The sequence below is a fragment of the Giraffa tippelskirchi genome, chromosome 8 (assembly GCF_054371585.1).
Source record: "Giraffa tippelskirchi isolate mGirTip1 chromosome 8, T2T-mGirTip1v1.2.pri, whole genome shotgun sequence".
NCBI lineage: Eukaryota > Metazoa > Chordata > Mammalia > Artiodactyla > Giraffidae > Giraffa > Giraffa tippelskirchi.
The window spans coordinates 121,073,223-121,089,364 of record NC_137282.1 but is presented as its reverse complement, the minus strand read 5'-3'; the positions used below and the strand labels follow the sequence as shown (position 1 = coordinate 121,089,364).

The 16,142-nt window shown below is 39.8% G+C and overlaps 1 protein-coding gene across 1 annotated transcript in view; it reads right to left on the bottom strand.

Annotated features, from left to right (window-relative positions):
• Window positions 1-14,010, bottom strand: part of COL21A1 (collagen type XXI alpha 1 chain) — a 201,884-nt gene extending 187,874 nt beyond the window's left edge. The window contains exon 1 of the mRNA XM_081524368.1: window positions 13,914-14,010. The gene's annotated coding sequence lies outside the window, so the exon portion shown is untranslated. The remainder of the gene's footprint in view (window positions 1-13,913) is intronic.
• Window positions 14,011-16,142: the final 2,132 nt, after the last annotated feature.

The following is a 16,142-nucleotide window of genomic DNA, read 5'->3' as shown; positions in this document are numbered from 1 at the left end:
ATGCCACTGCATAATCAATGCAAATATCAACCTTGTCTCTAATACTGAACATTTAGGATATTTTCTATGTCTTACTTATACAAATAACAGAATAATACACCATTCGAGAGATACTTTTTCTAAAATGAAAGAAAGAAAAAGAGGCAATGAATTGATAACCCAACTGATAGATCCACCAACCAACTGAACCTCAGACTGTCAGACCTTCAGACCATCAGACAGAAAGGGAAATGGATGCTGGTAACAGGGGAACTGGCTGATATTGTCCCTCTCAACACAGACACTTCTAAGGATCTTAGAACCACAACATACACACCAACAGATCCACAGCTAACACCAGACTCTGCTCTCCCCCATTAAATCATCTCTATGAATGAGTCAAAAAAAACCTGATTAATGTGTTGCAAACCTGTGTCTTCCCTCTCAGTATTTCTTTTAGTAAGAATGCTAACTCTGTAAAATAAACACAAGGCAAGCATTAGGGAAGAAGAGCTCCCTAACTCAGGTTTTTTTTTTTTTTTAATTTTTAATTAAAGTAAAGTTGATATGTTAGTTTCAGGTGTACAGCACAGACATTCAGTATTATACATATAACTTTAGATTCTCTTCCTTTATGCTGCTGCTGCTGCTGCTGCTAAGTCGCTTCAGTCGTGTCCGACTCTGTGCGACCCCATAGACTGTAGCCTACCAGGCTCCTCCGTCCATGGGATTTTCCAGGCAAGAGTACTGGAGTGGGGTGCCATTGCCTTCTCCGCTCTTCCTTTATAGGTATCACGAAATGCTGAGTATAGTTCCCTGTGCTATACAAAGCTCCTTGATGGTTATCTATTCTATTATATATAGAATAGATATAATATTCTATATATTATATCTATAACCAACCTCCTAAGTTATCTCTCTCTCCACCCCCTTGCCCTTTTGCAATTTAGGAATTAAAGTGAGGTACAGTAATAGCCTACAACCTTCTGGAAGGTCATATTTGGAATTCACAATGGTCCACAGAAAACTTTCCACAGTGCATCCTCACACCTACCCTCTCTCTTCTTTCTATTCAATATCCCTTTCCTTCGCAGATTCAGAAATGGCCAGCAGGACTGAATATTTCTAAAATCGGAGGGACACAAATCTTTGTACTTTTGCTTAGAGGATAGTCAGCAAATAAATCACCACTGGAATAACAGAGCTGTAAGGGTCTTCCAAGCAAGGTATGGCACAATACTTAAGGCGGAAATATGCCTTCACACTGATATACTAATTATTCTCTGTAATGAAGGAATATTTCATAATAATGAAACTGCAACATTAACCAGTGCTACACTCAATATGTCAGCAAATCTGGAAAACTCAGCAGTGGCCACAGGACTGGAAAAGGTCAGTTTTCATTCTAATCCCAAAGAAGAGCAATTCCAAAGAATGTTCAAACTAGCATATAATTACACTCACTTCACATGCTAGTAAGGTTATGCTCAAAATCCTTCAAGTTAGGCTTCAGCAATGTGAACTGAGAACTTCCAGATGTACAAGCTTGATTTAGAAAAGGCAGAGAAACCAGAGGTTAAATTGCCAACATATATTGGATCATACAAAAAGCAAAGGAATTCCAGGAAAAAAAAAAAATCTACTTCTGATTCACATACTACACTAAAGCCTTGATTGTGTGAATCACAAAAAACTGGAAAATTCTCAAAGAGATAGGAACACCAGACCACCTCACCTGTCTCCTGAGAACCCTGTATGCAGGTCAAGCAGCAACAGTTAGAACCAGACATGGAACAATGGACTGGTTCAAAATTAGGAAAGGAGTGTGTCAAGGCTGTATATTGTCACCTTGCTTATTTAACTTCTACACACTGTGTATGTGTGTGTGCATGTGCGCACTCAGTCGTGTGCAATTCTTTACACCCCATGGACTGTAGCCCAGCAGGTTACTCTGTCCATGAGATTTTCCAGGTGAGAATACTGACAGATTTTCTTTTCTTGGGCTCCAAAATCACTGCAGATGGTGACTGCTGCCATGAAATTAAAAGATGCTTGCTCCTTAGAAGAAAAGCTATGACCAACCTAGACAGCATATTAAAGAGCAGAGACATCATTTTGTCAACAACAGTCCATCTAATCAAAGCTATGGATTTTCCAGTAGTCACATTCAGATGAGAGAGTTGGACCATAAAGAAAGCTAAGCGCTAAAGAATTGATACTTTTGAGCTGTGGTGTTGGAGAAAACTCTTGAGCATCCCTTGAACAGTAAGGAGATCAAACCAGTCTATCCTAAAGAAAACCAACCCTGAATATTCACTGGAAGGATTGATGCTGAATCTGAAGCACCAATACTTTGGCCACCTGGTGCGAAGAGCCGACTTAGTGGAAAAGATCCTGATGCTGGGAAAGATTGAGGGCTGGAGGAGGAAGGTGTGACAGGGAATGAGATGGTTGGATGGCATCAATGGACATGAGCTTGAGCAAACTCTGGGAGATAGTGAAGGATAGGGAAACCTCGTGTGCTGCAAACCATAGCCTCATGAAGAGAAGGACACAACTTAGCCACTGAACAACACAACAATACTAACCAGGAAGGCAGAAAGTTCATGTTTCTCTGCTGAAGTCTTTCCACTCTAGGTTTTTCCCTACTGTTTTCTATTGACCATACATCCCAAGTAATTATTATACTCATCTTACAGCTTCAAATGTTCATCACTCATTTCTTCTAAAATTCAATAAAGTTGTATATACATACTCACCATTATGGAAACGCTCACCTCAGTATCAATGACCTCCCCAAGTTCCAAAGAAATGCCTCCTCTCACCCACGCCCATACCCTGCTCCTTTATCTCCTTCTGCTTAAGATGATACCCTCCATGAGAGTTATCCTTCCTTGAGATAATCAATGCTTTTACAGTGCCCTTGGCAACATTTCTTCACTACTTCTCAAAAGATAGCATCTGTCTTGATTGGTCTTCATCTTCTAGACTTTTTCTGGTTAGCTTGTAACTGACAGATTTGTGCTCAGCCAGAAACACCACCACCCTCTCTGCTTCCAGTGAGCATTTCTACAGAAGGGCTCCAGGTCCCATATTTGGAAATATTTCCAGCTCTCCCCTCAATAAACCCTCTTTTCCCATCAAGCCCTTAAACAAATCACACCCATTCCCAGTTTTAAGTCTGTTTCACAATACACCTTCATTTGTGAAATATAGACCAGTGCTCCAAGTCCAAGCAAGAAACAGCAGAAACTTACAGAAAGGAGAAAAGAAATAGCCCTGAAGATCAAGAGCGTGTCGGCTTCTGGGAAACCCGCAAGGCTGGGGGATGAAATCAGCTGTCAGCTGACTGCCCTGTGCCCAAGCTGCAAGCCTGATGCCCTGGCTTTTCTGGTTGTTAAACATTCTAAACTTCACTCCTTTTTGCGAGCATTTACAAGACTTACGAAAGGAATATGTCCTAAACATTACACGATGTTTTTAAGTACCAAGAATAAATCACATTAAACTTCCCTGCACTTTTTTCACTTTTAAAAAAAAACTTTATTGGTGTATAGTTGATTTACAATGTTGTTCGTTTCAGGTGTACAGCATGTGATTCAATCATACATATACACATATTCATTCTTTAACAGATGCTTTTCCCATACAGGTTATTACAGAATATCGAGTAGAGTTCCCTGTGCTGTACCATTTGACCTGTACTTTTTTGATAGGGTTGCGCTTCCTATGTGGTACTAGTGGTAAAGAACCCTCCTACGAATCCAAGAGACATAAGAGACATGGGTTCAGTTGCTGGTCAGGAAGATTCCCTGGAGGAGGGCATGGCAACCCGTTCCAGTACTCTTGTCCGGAGAAGCCCATGGACAGAGGAGCCTAGGGACTATGGTCCATAGGGTCACAAAGAGTCAGACACAAATGAATCGACTTAGCACACACATGCACAAGGCTGATATCAGGAGACTGTACTTACGATACTTCAAAAATGAGAGCAGATAAATGTAGTCTGGATATAAAACTCATCAAATGGCTCCCCCATGGTGAGTAACAATGGTTGCCAACCTGGCAAGAGGTTTCTGGTGAGATATTTTAGAATTCTGTCCTGTGTCCTGCCAAGTTCATTGGTTATCCATAATTTGAATGAGGAAAATGATGACATGCAAATCAAGTTTCTAGATAAAGAAAAGCTAAAAAAGATTTCTAACTGATTTAATGGAAGCCTGTGGATAAGATCTCACCTGGATCAATAATGAGCCAATCACAATAAGACAAAATCCAAAAGAAATACACAAAAATCCTGAGATCCAAAATTTGGATTGTGGAATGCTTAAAAGGAATCCGTTGGCCTAACAGGAGGGCAGAGCAGACAAAACGGCCTTAGCTAATGGCAAACTGAAGTCATTTGTGTGAGCTAGCTGCCAAAAATTCATTTGCTCTTGGGCAACAGTGAGAAAAGAGATGGGCTACACCCTTTCTATTTAGCAACCAATGGTCAGAAAGAATCAATACTCAGCATGTCCAGGGAAGGTTGACCAGGCTGGAGATGCAACTGTAAACCATGCAAAAGAAAAAGAAAGAAAGAAGCAGTTTTAGAATACCATGTTCCACTTGTCTTCAAATCTTGGCAAGACTGGATTTGAAGTGGAAGATATTTTTTTGGTCCCTGTTACTCCTAGAGCACAGAATTAGGACCACTGCATGGACACCCCAAGGAGGAGTTTTCAGTTTAACCTAAGAAAATCATTTTTAATAAATAAGGATGTTTAAAGCTAAAAGTTTCCCATCCTTAAAGGTATCTGGTATCAGATCATATGCTCATTAGTTATGCTATTGGGAGAGATCAAGGCATCAAGCGTCATTGGTATAAACAACGTTTGTATCATAAATGACAATTACTTGTTAGATAACTTCTAGCCCTATGACTTATGTTGACTATTGCGTGTGTCTAAACTGAACCATGCTTCAAGAAGCAGGCTCGTGCCACACCTCCTCCATGAAGCAAAGTATGACACAGACCAAATTTTCCCTGGCACCGACCTCCAGCATTAAACCATTTGGAGTCTTACTTTGCTTCCAAACTTATATTTGAAGTAGTTCATCTCCCAATCATATCACAAGCAACCTCAGTCTACTAGGTACCCAGAGAGCCAGGGAGCTTGCTGACTCATCACTTCCCCACCCCCCACCCCCGCCCCCCGCAAGCAGCACAAAATCAACATTTTTACAATTATCAGTAGCCCATTTTTGTGAGGGCTTCCCTGATAGCTCAGTTGGTAAAGAATCCACCTGCAGTGCAGGAGACCCCAGTTTGATTCCTGGGTTGGGAAGATCCCCTGGAGAAGGGAGAGGCTTACCCATTCCAGTATCCTTTTTGTGAATGGGAAGAAAGACAATAACAGCTTCCTTGGGAGCACTTGTCTCCCCTCTGCTCTTTTGATATATCAAAATTCCTTGTTTTGCATTTTAAACTCCCCAACTCCCTAATGAGGGCTTCCCAGATGGCCCAGTGATAAAGAATCTGCCTGCCAATCACAGAGACACAGGTTTTGATCCCTGGGTAAGGAAGATTCCCTGGAGTGGGAAATTGCAACCCACTCCAGGATTCTTGCCTGGAAAAGTCCATGGACGGAGCAGTCTGGTGGGCGACAGTCCACGGGGTCGCAGAGTCAGACAGAATGCCTGGGCAACTGAGCATGCAGGCAGCTCCCCAATGAGGACAATGATCACAGAGATGGAGACTCATTCCTGCAGCTTTTGCAAAAAATAAAATATGCCTTTCTTTCCCTATTTGCTTTAGCACACATCAAGAAATGGCTCTGAGAAAAGAAATCCCAGGAGAAAGATTTTAAAGGAAAAAAGTCAAAATTTGAAATTGCTTACAGTAAAAGTAGACTTTATTGATTACACCAAAGTCTTTGACCTTGTGGATCACAACAAACTGTGGAAAATTCTTAAAGAGATGGGAATACCAGAACCTGCCCCTTGAAAAACCTGTATGCAGGTCAGGAAGCAACAGTTAGAACTGGACATGGAATAACAGGCTGGTTCCAAATAGGGAAAGGAGTATGTCAAGGCTGTATATTGTCACCCTGCTTATTTAATTTATATGCAGAGTACGTCATGAGAAACACTGGGCTGGAAGAAGCACAAGCTGAAATCAAGTTTCCCGGGAGAAATATTAATAAACTCAGATATGCAGATGACACCACCCTTATGGCAGAAAGTGAAGAGGAACTAAAGAGCTTCTTGATGAAAGTGAAAGAGGAGAGTGAAAAAGTTGGCTTAAAGCTCCACATTCTGAAAACTAAGATCATGGCATCTGGTCCCATCACTTCATGGCAAACAGATGGGGAAACAGTAACAGACTTTATTTTGGGGGGCTCCAAAATGACTGCAGATGGTGACTGCAGCTATGAAATTAAGAGACACTTGCTTCTTGGAAGAAAAGCTATGACCAACCTAGACAGCATATTAAAAAGCAGAGACATTACTCTGCCAACAAAGGTCCATCTAGTCAAAGCTATGATTTTTCCAGTAGTCATGTATGGATGTGAGGGTTGGACTATAAAGAAAGCTGAGTGCCAAAGAATTGATGCTTTTGAACTGTGGTGTTGGAGAAGACTCTTGGGAGTACTTTGGACTGCAAGGGGATCCAACCAGTCTATCCTAAAGGAAATCAGTCCTGAATATTCATTGGAAGGACTGATGCTGAAGCTGAAACTCCAATACTTTAGCCACCTGATGTGAAGAACTGACTCATTGGTGCTGGGAAAGATTGAAGGTGGGAGAAGAAGGGGACAACAGAGGATGAGATGGCTGGATGACATCACCGACTCAATAAACATGAGTTTGAGTAAACTCCGGGAGTTGGTGATGGACAGGGAGGCCTGGCGTGCTGCAATCCATGGGGTCACAAAGAGTTGGACACAACTGAGTGACTGAACTGAATTGATGTATGGATTTCAGTTGGACTATAAAGAAAGCTGAGCGCCAAAGAATTGTTGCCTTTGAACTATGTTGGAGAAGACTCTTGAGAATCCCTTGGACTGCAAGGAAATCCAACCAGTCAATTCTAAAGAAAATCAGTCCTGAATATTCATTGGAAGGACTGATGCTGAAACTGAAGCTCCAATACTTTGGCCACCTGATAGGAAGAACTGACTCACTGGAAAAGACCCAGATGCTGGGAAAGATTGAAGGCAGGAGGAAAAGGGGATGACAAAGGATGAGATGGTTGGATGGCATCACTGACTCAATGGACATGAGTTTGAGTAAGCTCCAGGAGTTGGTGATGGACAGGGAAGCCTGGTGTGCTGCAGTCCATGGGGTCAAAAAGAGTCGGACATGACTGAACAACTGAACTGAACAGTGAAAGTAGCAGAGTCTTACCCTCCGGAGAAGCAGGGCTAGGATTCTTCTTCCCTGCATTTGGGAAGATGGCAACCCTGTAATAATTGGATTCCTTGAGGACACTGTCTTGAGAAACAGATTGGCCTTGCTTAAGGATTGGCAACATGAAAACAACTATAGAGAAGAAGAGGAAAGAGGTTCTTCTTGCAGCTACGTTTATGATACATGCTCATCTTTGCAGAAAAGCTGAAGATGGAATAAAGCAGAAAACATGCACACATTTATTCTTAAAGTTATTAGTATTTAAATCAAGTTTAAAAATATGAAATTATAACTGCTTCACTCGTCTTAAACTGTTTTAGGCTCAAGTATGGAAAACATGGCAGATTTCTAGATAGGAGATGTGAAATTCAATTTGGCAGCCTTATCCAAGATGATGTAGAAACATTTAAAACACACAAACTCATTGTACTATTCAAGCTTAGCATTTAATGATGTAATAGGTCTGGCCGAAAAATGTCCAATGTGAAATTACACTATGCAGCTAAAAATTAAAAATATTTTGAAGCACAGTTAAGGAAATACAGATGCACAAATGGCTCTCACTATCCTATATTGGTAACTGGCCAGACATTCACTTAATTAACTAATTGAGAATGAATCAGAGCTCAAAATATTAACACTTTTTTCAGGGCTCTGACATATGTAGTCTAAAAATAATTGATTCTGATTTTCCCAGTGTCTCCATAACTTCCTTCTATTTTAAGCCTTGATCACTTCAATTCAGTTCATCATGGATTTTTGTTTACGTTTTGGATTGGTAGACTATGTGCCTAGTCTAAACACTTTGTAGAATCTTACTGATGTACATTATACATATAGAGTTCAACACAGGTTTGAGAAGAGCATAGACCCAACCAGGGACCCCAATAATAAACCTTCAGATTAGTGAGTACGGGAGCAATTAACGTATGAAATCAACCATGACACCCTCTTTGAAGCACTCTCCTGAGAGCAGCAATGTACTAGGGTTAAGAGTTCCATGATATGATACCAACCCTGATAGACAAAGCAGACACAGTGAAATTAGCAAAGAGATTATGAATCCTTGAGGAAAGGGATCATGTCTCATTTTTGCTGCACCTTTAGGGTCTGGAATTAATCTATGGAAAGAGCTGGAAAAATATTTGCCTAGTGGATGAATTAATGCATATCCTATACAGATACATCAAATTCTGGTCTACGGCCATATAAAGGCCTCTAGTTGAGGAGGCAAATGGCTACTGAAACCCAGAGCTGCATCCGCCTGGGTACAAAGTAATCGTCTAATTTTCACAGAGCCAAAAGATGGACTTGGGCTTCCCAGGTGGCACTAGTGGTAAAAAAAATTTCACCTACCAGTGCAGGGGACATAAGAGATGCAGGTTTGATCCCTGGGTTAGGAAGATCCTCTGGAGCAGTACATGGCAACCCGCTCCAGTATACTTACCTGGAGAATCCCATGGACAAAGGAGCCTGGCAGGTTATAGTCCATAGAGTTGCAGAGAGTCAGACACCACTCTAGCAACTTCACACATGCATGTATAAGATGGACTATCCAGAACCCTGACCAACGAGACCTCTACAATTGCTAAAATCTAGGAGCTCATGCCAAACCACCTGTAGCTGCAAGTCAGACCTAAGGACACTTCCAACTCCACCCAACAACCGCTGGGGATTGTGCCATATGGCAAAGGATGCTGGCCTCCCAGACTCCATAAAGAGTACTTAGAGTCACAGGAGATGCTCTGCAAAGCCTCTGGTGGCACCCCCAGAACACCGCTAGCTTCAGGAGACATGCTCCCCTGCATCCCCAGCACAACGTGGACAAGGGTGAAAGTCTGGATTCACCTCTCCACCACGACCCAGGCCGCCTGGAGGATATCCTCATCTGAAGACACAGCAAGCTTTCCACAAGGTAGATATCCAAATCAGACGTGTGAACAAGCTCAGAAGTAGGAGGAATATTACACTTGTGATAATAACTAATTTGAGTACTTTTCCCTGCCAGGCACTGTGTTTAAGAGTTTATGCGCATTATTCCACTGAACACTCTTGACCACAGCATGAAGTAGGTCCTTTGATCCTCTCTTGACAGGTGGGCAAATTAAACTTTAAAAGGTTAAGACCCATGAAGGTGACACAGGTGCTAAGTGGCAGGGCCACGACTACATACCCCCCCAACCCGATCTCAGCTATAATCCTCGATGGCTTTACAGTATTAGAATACATAATATTCTTTTGGCATTCACAAGGAGTAAGAAAGTGATGTTCTGCTTTTAATAAAAATCACACCTATCATTTTCGCCAGATTTTACTATCTCTCATTAGTGTGTCTGGTATCTCAAAGTACATCTCGCACAACAAGGGCTTTGTGAATTGCAGGAATGTAAACGAATCACATTGTAACATCATTATCTCTCATATGTCTTAGAATTCAAAATTACCATTTCATATGCTTCCTCTACAAAGCATGTAGTTATCTATTTATGTTTGCATTATAAAGATAATACATGTGTATTAAAAAATAGAGGAAACAAAGAAAAGCAGGAAAGAAAATATCTATCATACTACCTCCAAAATGCAATTGTTAACATTTTGAGAAACATACAATTTTGAGCTCAAAAATATAATATGATTACTCATATAAACATGATTTCACTTATAAAACCCATAATTAAGAATTTTTTTTCCAAGTGTTGAAAAGACCAGTGAATATGTTTTATATAATTCCCACAAGGAGGCCAAAAAGGTTTGTTTAGGCATCATGAAAAGGAAAATAAAATTTTCTTGAAATAAAAAGATCTGCTATCTCATTATTTCTCATGCACAGTAACATCCATCTTCAGTGAACATTCAAGAACATTGTTATAGGAAATTTTGGAGTGAATGCTACATTTCTCCAGAGACCAATTTTCTAAAGGATTTTACTCGAACTGACCTCACCTCTGAACACAGATGCTCTAAGCTGCAACTCTTTACATGATCCATGATGATCTCAAATGGTGCTTTTCACCAAGAAAAAGAAAATGAAAGAAGACTTTACAATCATACCTACTGAGGTCTGTTTTACTACAGGCTTTTCAGACAAGCAACCGATTGAGTAAGTTAATGGTAGACTGGGATGAGAAACCAGGTTTTCCATTTCCTCACCCATAGCCTTCTTGGAAATAATGAGTCTATACTTATTTGGTACTTCATCTATAAATACTGTTACTATTATTCAAATGGCAGAATGAAAACAACATATAACTTAGATTATAAGTACCTACCTGTTCACATTCCACATTGACACACTTGATGCCACTAAGTTATACAGGAGTTTGAATAAGGTTCCATGTGCCTCCATATCTCATCAAGAGTTCTGAATCCCACGTTTTCTTTTCATCCTTGCTCCCTCCTCATTCTGAAGGGATCTAAGTAAGAAATGTATGGACCACTCTAGCTAAGACAGTTACCATGGCATCTCTGCTCCTCACGAAGCATCTTTCACTCTCTCTCACTTCAAACCTTAGTCCAGAAGTGCTGGCTCACAAGTGATTTGAACAGTGAAAGAAAAGCAAAGGAACTATGAAAGGATGGAAAGGCACTGCCAGAGGGAAAAGGGAAGTTTCTACAGAGAAGTGGAGGAATTGTCTGCATTCTCAGGACCTTGGGTGTTTCTCTTCTCCACAGTGCCTCTCTCTGGGGTAACCTCTCCACTTCTTGCCATGATATAAATTCAAATCAAATTCATCACCTAATGGACACAGGTTGCTTCCATGTCTTGGTTATTGTATATGAATGGATAAAGATGTGGTCTATATACACAAGGGAATATTACTCAGCCATATAAAAGAATGAAATAATGCCATATGCCACAACATGGATAGACCTAGAGATTATATACTAAGTGAAGTAAGTCAGACAGAGAAAGACAAATACCATACAATACCACTTATATGTGGAGTCTAAAAAACACCATACAACTGAACCTATTTACAAAACACAAATAGGCCCACAGAAATAAAAAACATACTTACCATTATCAAAGGGGAAAAGGGAGGAGGGATAAACCAGGAGTTTGGTATTAATAGATATACAGTACTATATATAAAACAGATAAACAACAAGGACTTACTGCATAGCACAGAGAACTATACTGGAAAAGATCTATAAAAGAACATATATACCTATATATACACGTATATGGAGAAGGCAATGGCAACCCACTCCAGTGCCCTTGCCTGGAAAATCCCATGAACAGAGGAGCCTGGTAGGCTACAGTCCATGGGGTCGCTACAAGTCGGACACAACTGAGCGACTTCACTTTCACTTTTCCCTTTCATGCATTGGAGAAGGAAATGGCAACCCACTCCAGTGTTCTTGCCTGGAGAATCCCAGGGACGGGGGAGCCTGGTGGGCTGCCGTCTATGGGGTCGCACAGAGTTGGACACGACTGAAGCGACTTAGCAGCAGCAGCAGCATACACATATATATATTTTACGAATATATATAACTGAATACTGTGCTGTACACTTGGAACTAACACAATATTGGAAATCAACTGCATTTCAATATTTTTTTTAAAAAAATCACATTCAGCCCTTTCTAAAGATTAATTCAAGACATTATGTTAAATGAGAATCAAAAATGGTTTGAAAAGAAACACAGTGATACATCATGCCATACTTGTTGATTTTCATAAATTTAAATCAAAACTATTTTTGCCTTATACCTTTCTTCATTTAAAAATAGGTACAAAGTGTTACTTTTATATAATAAATTAAAAGGAGCTTTCCATTTGAAAAAGGAAAACTGCCAATTGGCTATTAATAGACTTACTAAACTGAACAAAGTAACTTCTCTGAATCCCCCTGGGACAGTCAAGCCTGGACAGGCACTTCACCACCATGTGATTATTGGCTGAACACTTACAAAGAATGTTTCTCCTTTCCTTATCTTTAATATTGTATCTAATTCTGGGTACTGGTGTGTGCCTAGACAACCCCTTGAGGTGGAATCAAACTGTCTCTTCCTAATTCAGTAGAGAAATACAGCAAGGTTTAGCATTTGTAAAACATTGAATACTTTGTTTTCATTGAATCACCTATAGATTTGAAAGTTACCATAAAAATACAAAACGTATATTCTGAGTGTTTGTTTTTATTTACCCCGTTACATAATAAAAATGTAAAAGCTACATTTCCAAAGAATATATTTAGAAAAACTTCCTATAAAGCTCAAACTTCACTAGAACTTTTTACTTCGAATTTAAAAAGAAAATTGTGTCAGTTCTTAATCTTTTCTTCTTGACACCAATAACTGTAAAAACAAACAGTTAACGGGTAACATAACACTGCGATCATGGCTACACTGACCTATATCAAAACAAGACAAGTTAAAACAAAAATTAAACAGTGAATCAAACACAAGAAGCTGGCAGGATTCCCAGAAGGTCACCAAACTTGGACTTGAGAAAACTGTCCATGTTTCCTGAAATTTTCAAAGATACCTCTGAGTTTTTCATTAGTAAAAGCCAAACTGCTAAAATAACAGCAAAGAGGAAAAACTCAACTGGATCCTTAACCTAGCTAGAAAAAAACTCATCCTTTTCTCAAGGGATAGCTCTAGGTTTATTTTCTTACACTTAGCTATGGTGGTGTTGGTGGATTTTCATTTAGAAAAGCTTTTCAATAAACAACCCTGAAATCAAAAATTAAACTGGGTCAAGGGAGACAGGCAGGTCCATAGGATTCCCAGGGCACTTTATCTGGGATTATGTGCTTCTACCACATTATCTGATTTTTCAGAAGACAAGGCAGTTGAATCAAAACTCTACTGAGCAGAATACAGGAAGTCTATTGTTATCTGGTGCCACCACTGACTGTTCCTGGGCTTTTAGCCAAGAATGAGGTCCCCAAGACTGTTTCCCCATTTAGATTGGACAAATTATAATATCCCTAAAAATTCTCTGAGTGCATAGGAATTCCACATAGACAGGTAAGGTGTAATGTTACACAGCCTCTCTTTTTCAAAGCACATGACAACTACATTTCACAATAAATTAACCCAACTGATTAACTTTTTAATCAGTTTGGGCATCAACATGCTACACCTCTGATCTCAGGTGATTCCAATGGTTAGTCCAGTTTGGGAACTAGTGGGTGAACAGTCATTCTCCGAGTGTGGTCTCAGGCCAGCGGTAGCAGCATCTGGGAACTTTTAGAATGTTGTTCAAAAGTTTGTATTATTTTCCAAGAAAGTTGAAGGACTTCATTTATTCAGAAACAAATTCTCTTACTAGCTAAAACAGAAAAAGCATCAAATGAACATAACTTGAATTAGCACTGTCTTTTCGGGATCTAATTTCAGAGGTGAAAAGAGAGCTTCAGCTTAAACCATTAACATCCAAGGTGAAATGATAGGAAATACTTATTAAGCATTTACCGTCAGTAGAACTTTATGTTTGTTGACCCATTCACTCCTCATGATAACCCCCCTGATGTAGGTACTATTCCCCAATTTTAGGGCTTCCCAGGTGGTGCCAGTGGTAAAAAACCCACCTGCCAGTGCAGGAGACTCAAGAGACACAGGTTTGATCCCTGGGTCCGGAAGATCCCCTGGAGGAGGGCATGGCAAACCCCTCCAGTATTCTTGCCTGGGAAATCCCATGGACAGAGGAGCCAGGCAGGCTGTAGTCCATGAGGTCACAAAGAGTCAGACATGGCTGAAGTGACTTAGTGTGCATTCACCCCAATTTTACTAGGGAGGCAACAGAAACAAAGAAAGGTTACACAACTTGTCCAAGTTCAAACAACAAGTAAGTGACAGTCAGGACTCAAGGCTTGGTGCTGTGGCTGAAGAGTGTGTGTCCATAACTGTGAGATGGAGACGGTTTGAGATCTCAGCCTCCAGAGCCAATTCTCTTTTCGTGAGACTGGATCACTTGCCAGAAATAAATATTTCAACTTGTTTCCTACAAGAATACTAATGAAACAAACTAAAGAATTACTACTGCATGCTGAGAAATACAATCCAGAAATAATAAATACAAAATAAAAACATATATCCCTTTCCTGTGATGTATTTTACTCACACGACTTTCCAGGTTGGCCTTAATGGTAAAACCATCAACTTTGGAACAAAGTGGGCCATCAAAATAAATGAACTGAAATGAAGACCATCAGAACCTTTCTAAGTGAGCCAAGTTATGAAAAATAAAGGCAATTAAGCTCACTTCTTTATGATTATCTCTGCTCCTGCCCTTGTGCCTACAAGCAGAGAATCATGAAATCACCGTGGGGCATCAGCATCATTCTGAATTGGCCACTCACTGGGCTGCCTCATCTTGTCGCTGACTTGCAACATCACAGATGCTCAGCTCTTGAGTCAAATCATCCAGGATACATAATTTGATTACTGAGCCTTCTAATTTGCTTCCACATGCCTTCATTTTCCCCATCAAGAGATGTGCCTCTGATCTTCACTTTTCATGCCCAGAGTTACTCCTCATCTCATACATAATAAGCCAAAAAGAAAACCCTATTTACATTAAGTTGCAATTACATTTAATTTAATAACATTAAATACTAATCATATTCAATTTAATAACATTACATTGTAACTTCCAAAGTATCCTAATGAAGCCCTGACTTCCTGAATGGAGTAACTAAGATGTTTATGTGCTGAAACTTGTGTTATGTTTAGTCTTCTAGAAGTCACAGAATATTGGTAACAGAAAGGGTACAACTCTCACATTTAAAGAAGGAAGATAAGTCCTAAAATAGCATCCTAAGTTAAAAATCTAATAGTCGATTTATCACCGAAATTGAAGGTGAATCGAGATGCATTTCAAAGTATAGAATCAAGTGACAGATTTTTTGGAATTAATCCCCATAATTTTTTTTTTTAACTAGAACTCTTTCATTCTAAGAGGATCAGCCAGCTCAGTTCCAATCAAATATTGTAAAAGGAGCTGCTTCTTCTGTATGTGGTTCTGAAGTATTTTGAAATTATTGCAGCTAAGAAAGGAAAGAACAGTTCAATGACCTCACCTACCCTTTCTGCCAGTTTAGGCTTGTCTTTGCTGTGCAGCCAACTTGCTTTCTCTTACATTGTCTTGAACAAACCTTGATGTAACTGGATCAGGTTTCATTGTTCTCTCTCAAGAACCTAGGAAATACCAGGTAGGACTTCTAAACTGATGTTCTTGGAAGCCACAGCATTCCAGGCCTACCATTTGAACTGTTTTTAACAAGGAATGATATTCTGGGGACCCAGATTTAAGGCTATTTAAATTTGAATGTGATTAGATTATAAATTCCACCAGATGGTAAAATCCTTTACCATACACAGTGAGTAGATTAAAAACTAGGTTGTTGACTTGAAGATAATCTATTTGAAATTTTTTTCTAGAAAGTTCTATATAAAATATAGAGTAAAATTAGGAAGATAATTAGAAGATGTCCATATATTCAGATTCTAGTAAGTAGGAAAAACTATAAATTCTAAGGGTGAGGTTGACACGTAAATAAAAAATGTGACCATGTTCTCAACATAGTTTTCATTCCAAGTGTTTGAAGATTAGGTCTTTATTTTGTTTTTAGTTGGGGTGTGTGTGTGTGTGTGTGTGTGTACATTTTGGACTAGCAAATATTTCACTGACTATTCTGGAAGCATTATTTCCTTTAACTCTGACAACATGAGAACTGTGGCAGTACCCATTTTGCAGCTGGGGAAGGTGAGGCTCGCAAAGTTATACCCCTGCCCCAGAGCTCAGAGAATCAGAAGAG